Raw genomic sequence first — 18,315 nt, forward strand, 5'->3', positions numbered from 1 at the left:
ACGCTGCTCCCTCAGCCCCGTCCTAAAGCTCCTTCGGCGCCTGGAGCGCCGGGCTGGGCACGCTCGGAGAGCCTCGGCGCCCTGACTCGGCACAATGGCGCCTTGGGCTCTTTGCTCACTCAAGCCACGGAGTTTTTAGTAGCTTTCCTACACCGTGGGTGTTTTTCTTCACAGACCTCAACGAGAGAAACACAATGACCCACGCTCGGCCCTGCGAATCGCTCCGAAGGAAGTGGGCAGGAAGGAGTGGCTTGGCCTTTATACGCCTTGCCAGCCAATGAGCGTGCTGTCTTTCTTCCGGTCGGCGAGCCGACCAATCCGAGCGAGCCGCTGTAATCTTCGGCTCCACTCGGCTCTTTTCGCTGCTGCGGGCAGCGTGGGGGCCGCCGCCGCTAGAGAGACGCTTTCCTTTTTTTTTTTTTTTTTTTATTCCCCCCCGCCCCCCCGTGCGTTCACTTCCGGGTCCGGCGCCGATCCGGATGCCCGAGGCAGAAGGATGTTTGACCTCCGGATAAGTGAGGCGCTGCTGTGCATTCATTCCCGGCTGCATCGGTGGCGACAGCAGCGGCCCGGGCGGCGACTCTCCAGCCAGAGGCGGCGGTAGGAGGCACCGGCAGGAGTGCAGGGACCTAGTCCGAGCCGAGCTCGTTACCTCCCTCGCTCGTTCCTTCCCCCCTACCTCGCTCGCTCGCTCCCTGCGCGGCTCGCTTTCCTCCTCCGGCCGCTCGCGGGTGTGATGTGCCGCCGCCGCTGCCCCCTCCGCCGCTGACTGACGGACCGGGGGCGCCGCCCGCGCCCGGGACCGACCCCGCCGCTCGCGGCCGCGCCTCTGAGGTAAAGCCCCCCTCCGCGCTGGCGCCGGGCCGTGTGGCCAGGCGGCAGCCTCTTGGTGGCCTCGACTCCCTTTTTTCGTGGGTGGGCTGGGGTCCCGGGCTGAGTGGGGTGGGGTGCGGCGGGGGCGGGGGCCTCGGAGGAGGGTGGGCGAGGACCCGGCGGGAGGCGCTGTGGCGCTGGCGGGAGGGGCCGCGGCCGGGGGCGAGGGCGCCGAGGGCTCGGCGGGCAGGGAGGGGGCCGCGGGCGGCGGGCCGGGCTGGCTGCAGAAGTTGCCCGAGTGGTCGGCACGAGCGGGGACGGGAGGGGGGTGGGCGAGCTGGGAAGGGCAGGGGCTGCTGTGGGGAGCGGTCTGGAGGTCGGGAGCGCAGTTCCCAGCACTCCTCGGCTGTGTCCAGACAATTACCTTCGGAGTGGGGGTTTCGGGCAGGAGGGAGGAAGCATCGGTCTGCTGGAAGGAGGTGTCGGGGGCCAGCCTTCATTTCAGGGGTCAACTTCCCGTTGGGGCGTTTGTTTCAAGGCAGGGGGCCAGGGATTTACCTATGTGATAGAGCTTTTCACTCAGCTCAAAACTTAACCGAGGGATTAGTCGGAGTAACAAAATTACTCGGATGGTTACTGTTACGGCGCTCGTTTGTTTATCCCACATGCAGGGGAAGTGACACAGAAGCGCCGCTTCTCTTGGTCCACAGCCGCCGCGTTGCTTTTCTGCGGGGCGGTGATGGAGTGTGTTGGGGTGGGGTGGGGGGAGTTAGGTCTGTGTGACGACCCTTCTAGTTCTCCCGGGGAAGGAGGAAAAGTTAATGGGTGGGAGAGAGCGTGTGTGTGGGAGATGGCTACTGTTGCTACACTGTGCGAGTGTTTCAACTCCGGTGTAATGAGGAGCAAGGCTGGGCAGTGACTGACCCCCTTTTAACCTTTTGTTTTAGAACATCCACTTGGGAAATTTAAAACAACCTGGTTTTTAATAAGCTACGAAAATAAGTCGATTTTTATATCTGTTGCTTTTGCACTTGTGATATGAATGACGTTTGCCTACAGAGAGTAAAATATGTTGAACTATAAGTTGAAATATTTTTTAAAATAAAAAAAATCTAATTTTTAAAGCCATGTATATATATTTTTTAGGAATGCCTGCTTTCTCTATAAGTAAATAAATTGTGGAAAAAATATTACAAAAATTGTAATAAGTGATTTAAAATTAAATCTGAGGCCAGTTTAAGAAAATATTTTCCACCAAAAATTAGATCTGGTCTGTGACATTCTTAATAGCCTTTTGTGGGGAGGAGGTGGAGAGATGCGCTTAGTGTACTTTACAGTCATTCCCAAACTTTGCCCTGACTGTATTTTGAGCGAAGATAAACTATCTTCATATTTTGTACACATTAGCCTTTATAAAAGTTGCACAAAAAATGAAAACGACACTTATGGGCATTGGAAGAAAGATGTTATCAAATAAATTCCATGGCTCTGACATAGATTCTTTAGAGTGTATAGACACAGTTGCTTTCAGGGAGTTTGCGTTTCTGGATATGCATCAGGTATAAGTAGTTCTTATTAAAGGGGGCACAGAACAGTTAATTTTAATGTTGATATGTATGATACTTCTGGGGGGCTCTTGGAAAATTATTACCTTTACTGATGATTTATTGCATTCATTGACCTCTTCTGCGATAATCAACGTAAAAACTAATGCATTCTGTAATTATTAAGTTTTCATCATTATATTTGCAAGCATTAACTATTAATAAAACCTTCACTTGAAAGTCACTTATTCCTTCAAATAAAAGGACTGGGATTAGAATCAAGGATGGTTTAGTTCAACCTGGACCTTTAATATGTGCAAGGGAGTTTACTGTGTGGTGAGGATGGAAGAGTGGGTAGAATCTGAAATGAATGGGACCCAGTGGCTGCCTTCAAGGGAGAAGCAGACTTGCACAGATATAATTGCAACACAAAACTCCTGTGGGCTTTATTAGATGGATGGAAGCATGGTGTGTGTGTATGTTTATATGTGTATGTGTGTGTGTGACTGATTTTTGAGCAGGTAGTTATGAATGAGTTTAAAGCTGGTAACACTCCATTTGGGCCTTAAACTATTGTAATGGGCAAAGTGGGGGCCGTGTGTGTATGGAGTAGTTTTCTAGGTGAAGGGAACAGCCTGAGCACAGGCATGTGGTTTGGTATTATTGGGCCTGTTGAGCTAGACATAAGACTGCTGTGCCAGGAGGTCTTTGTGGGAGAGGAAGCTATGAAAGTAGGTGGAGATCAGGCCAGGGAAATCCCGTATGCCTTGTATTTAAAAATGAGTCATTTTGAGCTATGAAGGTCCAAGTGTATAGAGTCTGCGATGATAGGAAGTAGGTAAGGCAAATGAGGATAGTAAATTGAAGGAAATTATAGCAGAATAGTCAACTTGGTATCATTTATGCTAATAGAGGAAAACAGAAAAGTATAAAATATAAAACAGTTCATACATGCCTTACAATATTTCTTTACTTGCCTTTGAATATGGGTGTGTCTGGTGACCTGGTAATTGGTTTTACATGAAATAAATCCAGACTGTAAAAATATGACTCAGGAATAAATGGAAAGCAGCAGTCCATTTACTTCTCTGTGTCCCCTCCATAATCCCCTCCATGCTGGGACTGGGCCATTATTCTGATATAGTTTATTGGTTCAGATTTTTTCAGAATGGAACAGGTGGTTGTTTAGTTTCAAAGGGCTTGCCAAAAGGATTAATTAAACTAAATAGAGGACAAGCTGAAATATTAAAAAACAAAGCAAAATACAGTTCTTTGGATAGTTACATTATTGTTAATACATTTGAAGGTGAGATTTACTACAGTTAAAGTGAAATATAAGGAGTCTACATACAAAGAGAATTGACTGTAACAGTGGGATGATAAAATGAGAAACTTATACAGTTCTGGATAAATATGTATACAGTTTTTAGTCATCTTAAATACCACATGACCCTAAAATAATTTAACCCCAAACTTGTTATCATAGGAGTGCTTAGAAAAATATTACCCTCCCAACACCAGTGTTTAAGTCCATGCAGAATCATGTTACAGGGAAGATTGATGATTTTTGCTATTTTCATTTTCATCCTCAAAAAGGACTTACATTGTAACTGAAATTGTGTTATTTTGAACCTCCCAATAGCAACTATACCTGTTACAATTTAATTTCCTACTTTGTATAGGGATCATAAATGCTACTGTGCAGACAACTCTGAGTTAGGTGGTGTAACCCCTGCTTTGACTGTAGGAAACAGAGTCTTCTAGAGTTTAAGCAACCTGTTTTATTCTTGAAAGTAGCACAGTACATATTTAGATTAGTTTTTTATTTCTGACTTCAAAGTCTGAAACCACCAGTGATCTGTTTTTTCTAATCTTCCATCTTCCTTTCTTTTCTCAAGCAGTTTACACTTAGTGGCATTGATTGGTGGTGTTAATATGTGTCTGGGTGTTGGTTCTTCAAGATATAATTTCTTTGAAGTTCTCTAACTGTAAAGATTCTGTAGGAGGAGACGGTATGGTTTTAGTAACTTAGGCTACTTCAGAGTATTACTTTTGAGCTGATCTACAGGACAGAATTATACTTGTGATTAATATGTAGAAATCAAGTGTGTATATTAATATGAAGTGACTTTGGAGAGCCCCTGAACTACTCAGAATATATGGAATGAGAGAGATACATGGGGACAGGTAAGTTTTAGAGACACAGTGGAGGCTGCTGTTTAGCCATGTTTTCTCCAGCCCCTTTCTCAAAGCTGAGATTTAGGAACTATGAATGTTTGTGTTTCCCCCTATTGTGGGACCTTAGGAAGGTGTGAGGTGATTTGTTCTTAAGCTATAGTAAGTGATTGGTTATAATCTCTCGTGCCATTCCCTGCTCATCATTTTGGTTATCAGGAAGAATTCTTAATGATGAACTTGAAGTATTTATGTATTTGGTAGATAAGACTCTACACATTTTGATAGTTTTCTTTACTAATGCTGTATCACAGTTGTAATTTAATTTAATGAAAATCTATAGCGAAGTTATGTCCACATCTGGCTAAACCACATCCATATTTTTTTATAGCTTTCACTGGCATTAGTTAAAATCTCATGCTAGGTAATCTTTTTTTAAAAAACAAACTTCTAATGCTTTTTTCTATAGTGAGGTAATGTCAGATTTTAGTTGTATTAAAATTATTACATTTATTTAGCTGATTTGTGTTGAACTACTTTCTTTAGCTATGAGGGCACTTTTCCGTCTGGTGTGTAACCATCTCAAGGACGGATCAACAGTAACACACGCATACACACACAAAACAAAAACCCAACAAATGTTTAAAATTAAATAAAGGGAGAGGTTATTCTGTGATTATGCTCTTCATCAGGACTGAGGAAATTCACCCAGGCCCATTTCACATGTGGCTCATTTGTTTGGGCATCATCCTGCGCACTGCAAGTTTGCTGTTTGGATTCCTTGTCAGAGCACATGCCGGGGTTTAGGGCTCGATCCTCGGTAGGGAGTGTGCAGGAGGCAGCTCTCGCATCGATGTTTTTCTCTCTCTTTCTTTCCTATCCTCTCTCTCCAAATATCAATAAAAAAAATCTTAGGAAAAAAAAAAGATTGAGGAAATTCATAGGAAGTGCCAACGTATGGTGCCAGGCACCTAGTAGGCACTGTATAAATCTTAGAAGCAGATTCAGAAGTTACTGATATCTATGAGTTGTTACAGGGTTGATTGGTGGGTAGAATAAGCAAAGACTTTTAGGAACAGACTATTACAGATGTATCTCTTTTAACTCACGCAAAAGATTAAGTGATACTCTTCATTCATTTACTGCTTGATGCTCTTTCTACATCACTGAATGACATTAGACAACTCTAGTTTGTTCTTGAACTTTATTCCAGCCAGTTACTGTATACTTACCAAGAATTATTTGTGTTTATGCCCAACAAATTGTTAATGGCAGTTGTACTTAATGTTGTCATTACATAGTTTAATGAAACATTGTTCAGTGAACTGTGAAGGCAAAAAAAAAAAAAAAGTGTGTGAGAATCAGTGGCCACTTTGAAAACAGGTCAGTAGCTAAAATTAATTAACAGTTGAAATAAGTGTGGGAGAAATAACTTTAAATGATTGGGGGGAAAACCCCTAAAAATCTAAAAAGATTCTGTCTCCTTTCAAGTGTTTGTGAGATGTCTTTCCATGTTTAAGAAACAGAAATTGGAAGTCATAGGTGATGTACTATGGATGTGGTTTTTAGAAAAAGGTAAAACAGAGCTACAATCCATAGACCCTTATGTGCCTTGCATTACAAGATTGTCTTGTGAATGTATATTTTTACGTTTTAGTTGCAATAAAAATTTTAAGGTCTGTAGGTTTTTTAATGATTCCCTTTTTTTAACTAACTTAAGAACTGTTGATCAATAAAAATATATTAAAGAGAGTATCTGCCTCTAAAATGTCACCTACTTTATACTTTCTCTTGGAGATTTATTTAGTATCATCCTCTTTTAAAAAAGAAATCTTGCTTTTCATGAACTTATAGTCATTCATACCTCAGAGTGAATTGTTTAGTCACGTGATCAGTCTGTAGTTCTCAAATACTTCTTGATGCGATCCCTTGTCTGATTTCACATGCTTACTTTTCAGCTTTTATACAGCCTCCGGGTTGGAGAGAAGCCGTTTTATAATTCCAGTTTGCCCTCAACCTGAGAAGGGACTGCTGGAGTGAATTGGTAGAGGAAATGTTCCCCTTGGAAGAGGAAATGCCATACCCTTGATATGTACCAGGAGCACTGTGTTTGTTGCAAAGCATGTTGGTCTAAAAGCTGATAGTAGCTACCCTCCTTGTCTTGCCTACCTAGCTCAGCCCAAGTGAAAGGAGGACTTTTAGGTGTGAGAGAAGGAGGTTCAGGCTGAGGAAGGAAAGGTAGATGGGATATACTATTTATCTGGGTGTCACCACGTTACAGTGCCTGACGTGGAGGTAGGGCTGGTTTTTCAGAGCTTTGGTCTGCCTCTCTATGATTTTCTTGGCTTTGCTCTTCCTTGTGTCAGATTCATCCTCAGGCTGGTAGCAAGATCACACCTAGATGGGCATTGGCCAGGAAATCTTTTGCACAAGCCTGCCATCATACTTTTCATGTTTTATTGACCAGAATTAGGTCATGTACATTTACTTCTGAACCAAGTAGGACAAGGGGAAAGGGATTATCATGGTTGGTTTCTACTAATCAGGATATGTCCCTGCAGTTGGGGATGATATTACATTTCCCTGAATTACATAGTGGAGGGAGGATATTTTAAAAAATAGTGGGAAGGAAAAATATGGGGGAATGGGTGTTTGAGAGACAATCAATAGTGACCACTACATCTGTTTGTTTTAGAATGAAAATAAATAATGCATGTAATTGCACTTTGAACTCTAAAGCATTGTACAAATGTAACAGATGAAAGATTAGAAAGCTGCTTCTATGTTACTATCTTAAATATGCTCAGGTATGAGTATTTTAGGAGCTAAAACACTAATTTTCTTAATGACTGACTTTGAATCAATAAAATTTGCTATCTAAGTTGTAAGATAATACATGTATTCCATGGAACTCATAAAGCTGTTTTAACTTCAAATTAAAAATTTGTATCTGTAAATTTATTTAATTTTTTTTCTGAGTTGCTGCCCTCCCTCCTCACCCCAAATTGCCCATGCCTTTGATCTTAGCAGATTTCTTTATTCATCACAACTAGAACAGAATAAGTGCAGGAGGAAATGGGAGTTTGTCAGTCCGAAAAAGGGTTTTTTTCCCAATCATGGAATCTCAGTGAGATAGGGGGCAAAGTAAGGTTTTTAAATATCTTGAGAACAACAAAATGAACGAATGAACGAATGATGGGAGAATGGGGAGGTGGGGAATCACAGAATTTTAGCATTGAAGTGAATCATAGGAAAGTAGATCTCTCATATCCTTAAGTGCTAGAGCTGTGCTCTTTCTGACCAGGAGGTGGGAGGCCTTGAAAACCTATTGTTTCCTTTGCTCTTTTGCTCTGGACCATGGGCTGGTTCTTCAAATCAGCCAGACAGTTACCTTTAGTGCAGATATCTGTATTCTCAGGCTATGTAAAATTGTGGTCAGATGGTTTATTTATTTTTTTAAGTAAAACAAGTAAACAGACAAATCTTTATTTTTCTCCTAAGCAGTCAACATCATCATTATCATCATCAACAACAACACAACACACACAAAGTAACCTCAAACATGGCTTGCTTAAGTGAAAATGCAGAAACGGAGTGAGTGCTCGGAACTATATATATATATATATATATATATATATTTTCATGAAAGTTGTTATCTTAAAGGTTTCTCTGCTTTCAGTATATGTAAAAGAGCATATGTATTTGTGTTGTGTGTATACACGCATACATATGGAGGTGCATATATGTGTATATACTGAATTAATGTATAGAATTAATTGTTGTAATTGTAATTCTTATAACAGTTGCAGTTATTGTTGTAAATATACAGAATAAAGCCATCCATCTCCTGGAAGGATATTTGTGTTAATGACAGTTATTTGTAAGTAGTGAAATTAGAATGATTTTTACTTTTATACTTTTTATACTTCTTTGTATTATTGGGATTTTCAGGTATGATTATGTATTATTTTTACCATCAGAAAAAATAGTAAATTTTTGTTTGTTTGCTTTGAGTATAGAAAGTGGAATCCTGGGATGTGGGATGTTTTCTTCCAGTTGATTTTTTTAACCTATAATTCTGCTGTCATGTATATTAGTTTGAATAAAGTGTGCCTCAAATACACAGATACTTTATAATTGTATTTATTTTTAAAATTAGACTTACTAAAATTATTTACTTTAAAATTTAAAGTTGAAATTGGCCATCATATATGATATCTTTTGATCCCAGTGTACTACATAAAAGTGGTAGAGTTCTGAATATTTTGTTATTATCTTTTTTTTTTTAAACTTGCTTGGTTTTGACTTGAGGTAGCATACTTGGCAGTATATTAGAGTACAGTATATTAGAGTCAAAGTTATAGTCAGAGTTTCCTTTAGTTAAAAAAAGGAAGTGAAAAATGGTTTTTCCCTTACACCCAGCCTGTGTCATGTTTATTTTCTATTTCTGTGAAATACTTATCTTATATTCTAGTAATGAAGACTTTCAAATGACAGGCAAATGTAGTAGGTAATGTAATAGGGAGAGAAGAGAGAAAATTCCCGTTATTCCACTAGTCCTATGGTATGCAAATACATGCCTACAAGGCCTTTTAGTAAAATACTAATTTGCATGCAAAAATAGCCTAGTATTGTTTTGGAAGTGAAACTAGTAGATATCAATTGTTGGTGGCATTGAAAAACAACTGGTGTTTGTAGATTCATTTTTTTAAATTGATCTTGGAGGGAGGGAGGAGAGACAGAGAGAGAAAGAGAAAGAGAAAACATCAATATGAGAGAGAAACATCAGTTGCCTCCTGCATGCTCCCTGACTGGAGTTTGAATCTGAAACCTGGGTTTGTGCGCTGACCAGGAATTGAACACGCTACTTTTTGGTGTATGAGACAACACTAACCAATTGAGCCACACGGGCCAGGGCTATAGATGCATATTTTAGTAAGATATTATTTATTTTTTCCTTTTATTCTAGGGACCTGAAAGAAATATGAACAAAGAGAAAAGTGTAAATCTTAAAGATGTGGAATCTTGTAATGCCAATTTTCATTTAAATATGAAAGATTATTTACTGAGTCTTTTTTCTGTTATATGAGTGTCAGGGCACCAAAGGAGTGAGGATGTTTTTTCCATTGATTTTGTTGTTGTGGTTTTTTTTTAGAGAGAGTGGAAGGAAGGGGGGACAGGGGAGAGAAAAAGAGAGACAGACAATCAGACAGACATCGATGTAAGAGAGACATATTGATTGGTTGCCTGGGGTAGGGATTGAACCTACAACCCAGGTACGTGCCCTTGACCAGGAATTGAACCCAAGACCCTCTGGTGCTCAGGCAGATGCTCTAAGCACTTATCTACACTGGCCAGGGCTAATTTTTTAATACATTTGAGATTCTCAAAGTATTTGTAGTTAATAAAATATCAAAATGTAATCAGCCTTTTAAAATCATTTTTTTTATATTTTCTGATAATCTGTTGAAAGTTGATAACTGGAATGCATATTGTATGCTTATTATATGCTCTGCTGTTTATCTAAATACGCTATAAATGAAGACTGTCTTTTGAAAACTGAAAAATAAAATCCTGAACACTGGGGATGAGATAATTAAGTAAGCTAAAATAAATTTTACTATATGCACTTGTTTAAAATTTTCCAGCTGAAAATTAATTTCTTTTTATCTTTACCCAAGGATATGTTTATTGATTTTAGAGAGAGAGGGAGGAACGGAGGGGGAGAGAGAAAGAAAGAGAGAGAGAAACATCAATGTGAGAGAGAAACATTCATGGGTTGCCTCCCATATGTGCCGTGACCTGGATTGAACCCGAAACCTAGGTATGTTCCCTGACTGGGAATCGAACCTGTAACCCTATGATGTATGGGATAGTGCTTCAACCAACTGAGCCACCTGGCCAGGGCAGTAATTTTTTTTCCTGTGGTAAAGTAAATGAGAGAAGAAAAATGGACAATATTAAATATAATGCTTGCAGTCCTTGTTGTAAGGCCGGGAGTGCTACCACTTAGTAAAAGTAAGAGAAAAGGGTTTATGGAAAAGGCACTTGTGCCAGGGATTCTGATTCCTGACATCACATTAATATTTTCCTGGGGGACCTTAGATCCAGAGACATAGAAGCATGAACTGGACTGAGGAATCTCAGAGGGAAGGCAGGGGTGGGTGGTTGGGTGGGAGGAGATTAACTAAAGGATTTATATGCATATATGCATAACCCATGGACACAGAAAATAGTGTGTTGAAGACCTGGGGCAGGGGGTGGGTGCCGGGTAGAAGGGATCAGTAGGGGGAAAAATGGGACATCTGTAGTACTTTCAACAATAAAGATAAATTTTAAAAAAATAATAGATATTGGGATTCTACCCATGTTAATTTATATTTGAATCTGAGGATGGGGCCAGGGCACTAATGTTATATTTTAGGCTCTGTAAGGTGATTCCAGGGTTGAAAATGACTGATTTCTCCTCTTTATACGCATCTGTTAGCTCTTTTTTGAAAAATGACTTCTTTTTACTTTTATGTTCTCTTTTTAATCGGGAATGGAGGTGTGAAGATGAGACAAAAAATGCCTAAAAAATATTTGCAAGAGCATCAGGTTAATGAAGTGATTTCTCTTTATAGTTTCATACCCAGAATCCTTAGTGAGTCCACTTTGTTCATTGCTCATTAGCAGTTTTTGATAAGCATCACATCAAAATTAGAGGATTTTTGACATTTGCAAAATTTGTTAAAGGGAAATTTGTCAAGAATAAATTAAGGCATCAATTCGGATGACCCTGGAAATTTTAAGAAACTTAAGTGGTAAAAACAATTATATCTTTAAATTTAAGTTATAAGAAAGCAAGAAGAATTGTTGCTCATCAAAAGTTTTTAGTTTTAGGTTATATTGATCATATTTACAGTATCATTGAGTTGTATTTTTCACGTAACATGAGGACAGAAGGGGCCTTAATGGTTTTTTTTAGCTTAACTGCACTTCTACCACTTTACTCTTTTTACCATTATTTACCAGGAACTATGTCTGTTTCCCCTCAGTGGAAATAGTTTACTTTAGTTTTGGTATATTGTATATATAGTATATTGTACATAGTCAGTGAGTAGTTACATATAAATGCACTATGATACTAGAGTTTTATGGTTATTGTATCTTGTCACTTATGACAAACCAGAATCCTTTTTGTGACTCATTTGATGTTGCTTCATAAGTCAGGAACACCTTTACTAGTTACAGCATTTTTCTTCTGACAAAATGAGAGCAAGTCACTTTATGAATTCAATATGTTAAATTCATTCAATTTAACATTTTTTGCATGGTGGCAAAATTATATTGGGAAGTTTTGTAAATTCAAGGGCTATATTTTTGCAAACTTCCTTAGTAGGAGATTTTGTGATATAAAAATTTAAGAGTGGTTAGAGTTTAGAGACATGTTGTGTGTGAACCTATGGAAGACTTAGAAGTAGTTTGAGTTCACCAAAATACCACAATAAAGTCAGTACCATGATAAAGAGGTTACCAGAACATTTGGCACATACAGTTAGTAATGGTGTAATGGGTACTGTTTTACAGGACCATAATTCCTTATCAACAATTCTGACATTTCAGATGCTCTGAAAAGCAAATTTTACTTTTATGTTTGGCAGAAATAGATTTTTCACAAAACCTGTTTTGAAATATTGTGTATTTATTTCATATATTTGTAGGTTTCACTGCAGAAATAGTAAATGTTTGATTATAGTGCATTGTCCTAGACTTCTGTGTGCCGTTCTGCCTTCTCTAGGGGTGTTACAAAATATGTGGTGTATGCACATTGTTATCACCTGTCCAAACCCCCTAAAATTCTGAATTCCAAGACATGTTTGACAGCAAGGACTTTGGAAAAGGAACTGTGGAACACATTAATTTGCTTCTACCCCTTGTTTCTTGATGGAAACTACTCAGCATCTTACTCCTCTGAGATGGAGTTTCGGTAAATTTCTTTTGCTTTTTTCCCCTTGTAAATACATACATACCAAGATGCACTTTCTTTTCATCTGTGTTTGTTTCTTTAATAGCTATTGAAAGCTTTTCTGTGTTTTTTTTTTTTTTTACACCAAGTTATTAACCCTGGTGCTAGTGAGCCCCGTTGGGGTCCCAGAAGCATTGTGTAATTAGGATGCTTGAGATGGAAAAAGTTTCAGGTAACTTCGGCGGAGCTGAGTATTCATCGCACAGTCTTTAGTCCTTAGGGTTATATAATTTTACCTCTGTACATGATAACTTCATGCCAAAGCACCTGCAGGCCGCCCTCTTTTTACATATCTTGGCTTCCTTTTTCATAACAGAAAGAAGCAGGGGTGTGGTTCAGTGCTTCTGTTTTAGTTTCCTTAAACTTCCTTAATTTGTTTTTAAGACTTCACTGCAAAAATCTTTATACCTACTTCGGTTTCCCTCCCCCCATCCTCTCAGCTTTTTTTTCCCCCTCTCCTTTTCTTTATTATTTCCCTCTCTTTTAAAATAATACTCCTTAAGGAGAGAAGTTCATAATTATGGTATTCTGTATCGGGAAAATGCCTTGCTTGTTGAAAAAGTGACAGAAATAAATCTGCACATTATGGTATTTCCCTAAAGAGGACCTTACTATAGGGGAGTGATTATTGTACTGCTTGTTCAGGTATAGTGTTCTGTGAATGTGGTTTTGCTTTCTTTCCATCCTTAAACACTGATGGTAATGGAGTAGTGAGCACTGTGGTGCATACTTTTTAAGCTGTGTTTTTGGGTTCACCAAGATACCAGGCATTTTAAGGTAAAGATCCTAATGGGAGATTTAGCACTTATGTGGTTTATGTACACTTGCTGTTGTGCTCTGAAAGCACTATCATTCTCTTGAAGTATGTATCACACTTTATATTATTGTTTAAGTTATGTGATGCCAGGGATTGTGATTGTCTTCTTTCCCATTTGTATTTCCTGTGTTTGGCACATATTAGGCCTCTAATGATTACTTGTTTGTCGAATGCATGGGTTAATCATTTCATCATTTTTTTTAAATCAGGGAGAATTTTGACATGGACTGATCTTGATTAAATTCCTCTGAGGCACCATCTGCACCCAAACCATTTTAGTTTGCATCATCACAGTTGTATGAGATAAATCTCAAACAATAAATTGGTCCTAATTTAAATAAAATAATAAACACAAGCATCTGACATAGTTACCTAGGCTTAAAAATAAAGAAATAATTATAGAAAGTTTTTTTTTTTTAATGGCAGAAGTTGAAATTAAATGCACTTATTGGCTAGCCAGACAATTTAAAGGAAATATTCCATTTGTTGAGCATTTCAGTTAATTATGATTTTGTTATACATTTTTATATAAAGTTTTTCTTTGTTTTTAAATTTTAATACACTAAAAGTCACCCTCCACAATCAAGGTACAAAACAATTCCATCACCCCAAAATATTCCCTCATGCTGCTCCTTTGTAGTCAGCCCCTTCTCCTACTCCCAGCCCTTCGTAACCACTGATCTGTTCCCTTTCCTATAATTTTTTTCTTTTCCAGAATATTATATAAATTGAATCATGTGGTATGTAGACTCTTGAATCTAGCTTCTTCCACTTTGCAGAATGCATTTGAGATTCATTCTTGTTGTACCTAGGTATCAGTAGTTTCTTTTTGCTGCTGAGCAGTATTCTAGTATATGGATGTACTTCAGCATGTTTATACAATTGCCAGTTGAAGCATTGTTTCCAATTTTTGGTGATTATGAATAAAGCTGCCACAAATATTTGTGTGCAGTTTTCTTGTTTTGTTTTTTGTTTGGTGAATCTAAGTGTTCATTTCTAGGATTGGAATTATTGGGTCATATGGCAAGTGTATGTTTAACTTTATAAGAAACTGCCAAACTGTTTTCCAAAGTAGTTGTACGATTTTGCATTCCTGTCAGCAGTGTAGAAGAGTGTCAGTAATATGCCATTCCTAAAACTTAAATTGGCTATATTGAATGACTTTTTCGTAATTTGCTTGTTTGTTTGATTGCACACCAGAATATCATGACAGTGACATTAATTCTGAACATGATGTTTTTATTGCTGGAGGTCTATCAGATGGAGATAGTGATTTAGGGGAGCCTCACTTTTCAGTGAATGCAGTCTTCAGTATGTTTTGGAAGTACTGTTTCTTGCTCGGGTAATGCAACCCTGATTGCTGTATATTAAAAACAACAACAATAGACTAGGACTTTAACCCTGGTGCTCATTTGGGGATTAAGGTGCCTTTGGATAAATTCTGTGTCTCTGTCTTCAGGCTACAGCACTTAATTTGGGGAAGGATTCTCTTGGTTTAAACTGGCCAGAAGGAAATCTTTCCTCTAGAGAAATGGTTGCACTCTTGTTTTTATCACTTATTTCATTCTAGAATTTTTGTAGAAGACAACTTGGTTATTTATGATTTACTATCAGTTACTCAGTTAAGTCCCTTAATGATGAGAAGTGGCAATATTAGCATTATATTTAAAATTCCCAAACATTAATAACCTTGAATGAGCCTTTTGCATTTGTGACCTTTGCCTACACTAGACTGTTAACTTCTAATTATTTTTATAAATTAGGAAATTACCAGTGTACTTAAGAAGAAAAAATGTAACTCTTTTGTAAGAACCATGTATGAGACAGTATGTACTTCAGAGATACTTTCTTACTTATCTGTCATTATCAGGGAATGAATGACCTGTTAGATAAATTAGAAGATTGAATTTATACTAGAAAATTTTCTTACTTTTTTTTTTTTTTAAGTTATAAACTTTATAAGTTAGTACTATTTTCTCAGTGTTTTCTAAACACATTCAGGTCTTGTCTTGCTGTGTCAGGGCTCTCATTCTGAACATCAGTGATAAAGTGCTGTTATGCATTGATGTCTGTGAATTTATTGAGGTATATAAAATTGTTTGTCCTCCTTGTTCTCTATCATATTTTTATTACTGACCTCAGTTTTTCCATTTTAAGTTTGATTTCTAGTATAAACTTACTAGAGTTATTTTAAAATTAAAGTGGAGTTTAGGGGCTCTTATTGCTTAATGAACAGAATATGCATTTTGTGACCTCCTTTAGTAAATTTTTTTCTTCTGGCTCATAGCTATGTTTTGGAGAGTTGAAATTATGGAATAAATGACCTTTGATTTACGAGGTGTTATTCCACTTCTTGTAGTAGTATCTCTTGGAGCTATGAATTGCCTGCCTGCTCATACCTTTTTCTTTCCTCTATTTGAAAAAAGGATGATCATATAAATTACATTCCTAAGCTTACAAGAGGTAGTTCATTAGTTCATTCATTCATTCATTTGCTCATTCAGTCAGCAACCTTTTAACCAATGTCTGTTGTGTGCTGTGGATTATAATAGATAATGGGGAGACAGAGTTGAATAAAATATGCTTCCTGACCTTGAGGACATTTTAAAGTTAAAGAGTAAAAGCATTGTCCCCAGGCTTTCCTGTAAATTGGTAGTGAGATGCAGAGGTTTGATCAGATTCAGTTTCAATTTTTTTTCTATGCTCAAGGAAGATCAAAGGTTGCCTCTCTTTTTGTGATGTTAGCAGCAATTGAGGATACTTGCCTTGTTCCATTAAATTCACTAGGAGTTGCATAGTGATTATATTTGAATTCTTTAATTTCTTATTAGATGGAATACATTTAAAGAGAAAATTCCCTGTATTAGAGCTGATCCTCATTATTTCCAAAGTCCATATTTGCAAATTGTCTACTTGCTAAAATTTATATTCCTGACTTTCCCAGTCATTCACAGAGATGTCATGCGCAGAATGGCAAGAAATTTGTCACCTGATGTGCATGTTGCCAGCTAAAGTTGAACAAGGTGATGAAGCTCTGCCTTCTTGTTTTACTTTTGGGGTCTATTTAGTGCTTTTTGGGGAGTGATTTTGCCTTTTAAAACCCTTTGCGGTCGTTTGTCTACTCTCAGCCACCAAAGCTTTTTTACCGTTCCGGTCGTATGTCTGCTCTCAGCCACCACAGCAAGGAACCGTACGAATCTTAACTCTATTCATTCATATATCAGTTCATAAATCTTGTTTATCCTTCATAATCTTGCATGTTATGCATCACTGCTCTTTCAATGGAAATTAATTCCAACCAGTACGACACCCATGTCCAAATTTAATATGACTGCAAAGGGTTAAAATGGCCTCCAAATGTAGTGCTAAAGTGCTGTTTAGAGTTCCTAAATTCAAAGAGGCTTCGATGTGCTTTATGGAGAAAATACCTGTTAGATCAGTTTGGTTCAGGCATGAATTACAGTGCCGTTGGATGCGAGTTCAATGTTAATGACTCAGCAATATATATTAAATAAGGTGTCTTTAAACAGAGACACACATTAAAACAAGGTTATGTACTGATTAATTTATGAAAATGTGACCAGAGGCTTGCAGGACCCTAGCTCTGTATTTTTCCTGGGAGCAATGGCTTAGTGACTGCTGTTTCAGTGTTTGCAATAACTTTATGGAACCTAACTATTGCACATCAACTGTTTTTGGTTTTGCTAAGGTCAGAAGAATATCTTTTCTTTTTTTTCTTTTCTTTTTATATAAAAATATGCTACAGAAAGCTGGCAGTCATTAAGAGGCTTGGTGAGACCTTTTCTGGGGCAAGTTTATTGCTCTATCCCTAGCACCTCATACTGTGTCTGGTACAAGGTAAATATTCAGTATTTGTTGAATGAAAGTAAGTGCCCCCCAAAAGAACATGGCTTTCCTTTGTGGCTTGGATTTTAAATTTAGTATCGTTCCTGTGATTGGGGTTTGTAATCAAGTTTATGTTTATAGATAGTGCATGACCTGCTTATAGATATTGGTATGGTGAATATTTCAGTAATACAAATTTAGTATGGCCTCTACTTGATTTTTGATTCCCATCATGCTTAAAGGGGCAGAAGATGTGGATGATCTATGATTTTCTGGGCGTATATACTATAATAAATACTAATGGGGCTGGACATTTTCAAATTAAACGTTCTTTCAACTATTGAGACTCATTAGCTATGATAAAGGGGTATGTCAATGGGAGTATAAATTCACCAGTGAAATTGAAAAGAGGAGGCACAGAAGACATTTTGAGGACCTATGAAACAGTCAGATCCAAATTACTGGAGAACAGTCAGACCTGGGTAATTAGAAAATTTATTTAATTAGACTTTCAGTAATATTTATGTAATATTAAGAAAATTTAGATTTTTAATAAAAGCTCTCATTTAAAGTTTAATTTAGTTATAACTGATTATAATATAGTATGTTTTGGTACTGTGCTAAGTTACTTTCAAACTTAGAGGCACTTTTTTGGCCACAACTCATGGAAATAAATTTACCACAACCTGTAGAAATGTACTTTACATTGTGACCTAGTGATACATATACATTCATATAAAGAACCTAAGAAAATCTCATTAAATAGTAGTGTTTGTATTACATATGTGTACTCCATTTTCTTTTCTATTCAAAACTATTTCATTGAAAAAATGCTGCTGCTTGGGACCTATTAAATTGGTTTAACAACCCACTAATGGCTCATGATCCACAGTGTGGAGAACACTGCTCTAATTGAACTGGTGGATCTTAATAGGAATATACAAGGGACATCACCTCAATCAGGTTTCAAAAATGTGTTGTAGATGATAGTTACTTAATATTTCTGAGACAAAATAAGTTTCTGTAGTGTGTAATTAGAGAAATTGATCTCTATTTTTGACATTACAGTTAACGATTTAGCTTTTAAAAATAAGTGTTTAGTCTTTTCTTAG

The 18,315-nt window shown here is 37.8% G+C and overlaps 1 protein-coding gene across 10 annotated transcripts in view; it reads left to right on the forward strand.

The window, feature by feature from the left end:
* The first annotated feature begins 459 nt into the window (after positions 1-459).
* Positions 460-18,315, forward strand: part of CSNK1G3 (casein kinase 1 gamma 3) — an 84,923-nt gene continuing 67,067 nt past the window's right edge. For 6 of the 10 annotated variants that reach the window (XM_087815518.1, XM_087815522.1, XM_087815520.1 and 3 more), the window contains exon 1: positions 460-834. The gene's annotated coding sequence lies outside the window, so the exon portion shown is untranslated. The remainder of the gene's footprint in view (positions 835-18,315) is intronic. The other 4 variants (XM_087815524.1, XM_087815526.1, XM_087815525.1 and 1 more) reach the window with 1 other exon arrangement.

Source organism: Miniopterus natalensis, chromosome 3, assembly GCF_054644295.1.
Source record: "Miniopterus natalensis isolate mMinNat1 chromosome 3, mMinNat1.hap1, whole genome shotgun sequence".
Classification (NCBI taxonomy): domain Eukaryota; kingdom Metazoa; phylum Chordata; class Mammalia; order Chiroptera; family Miniopteridae; genus Miniopterus; species Miniopterus natalensis.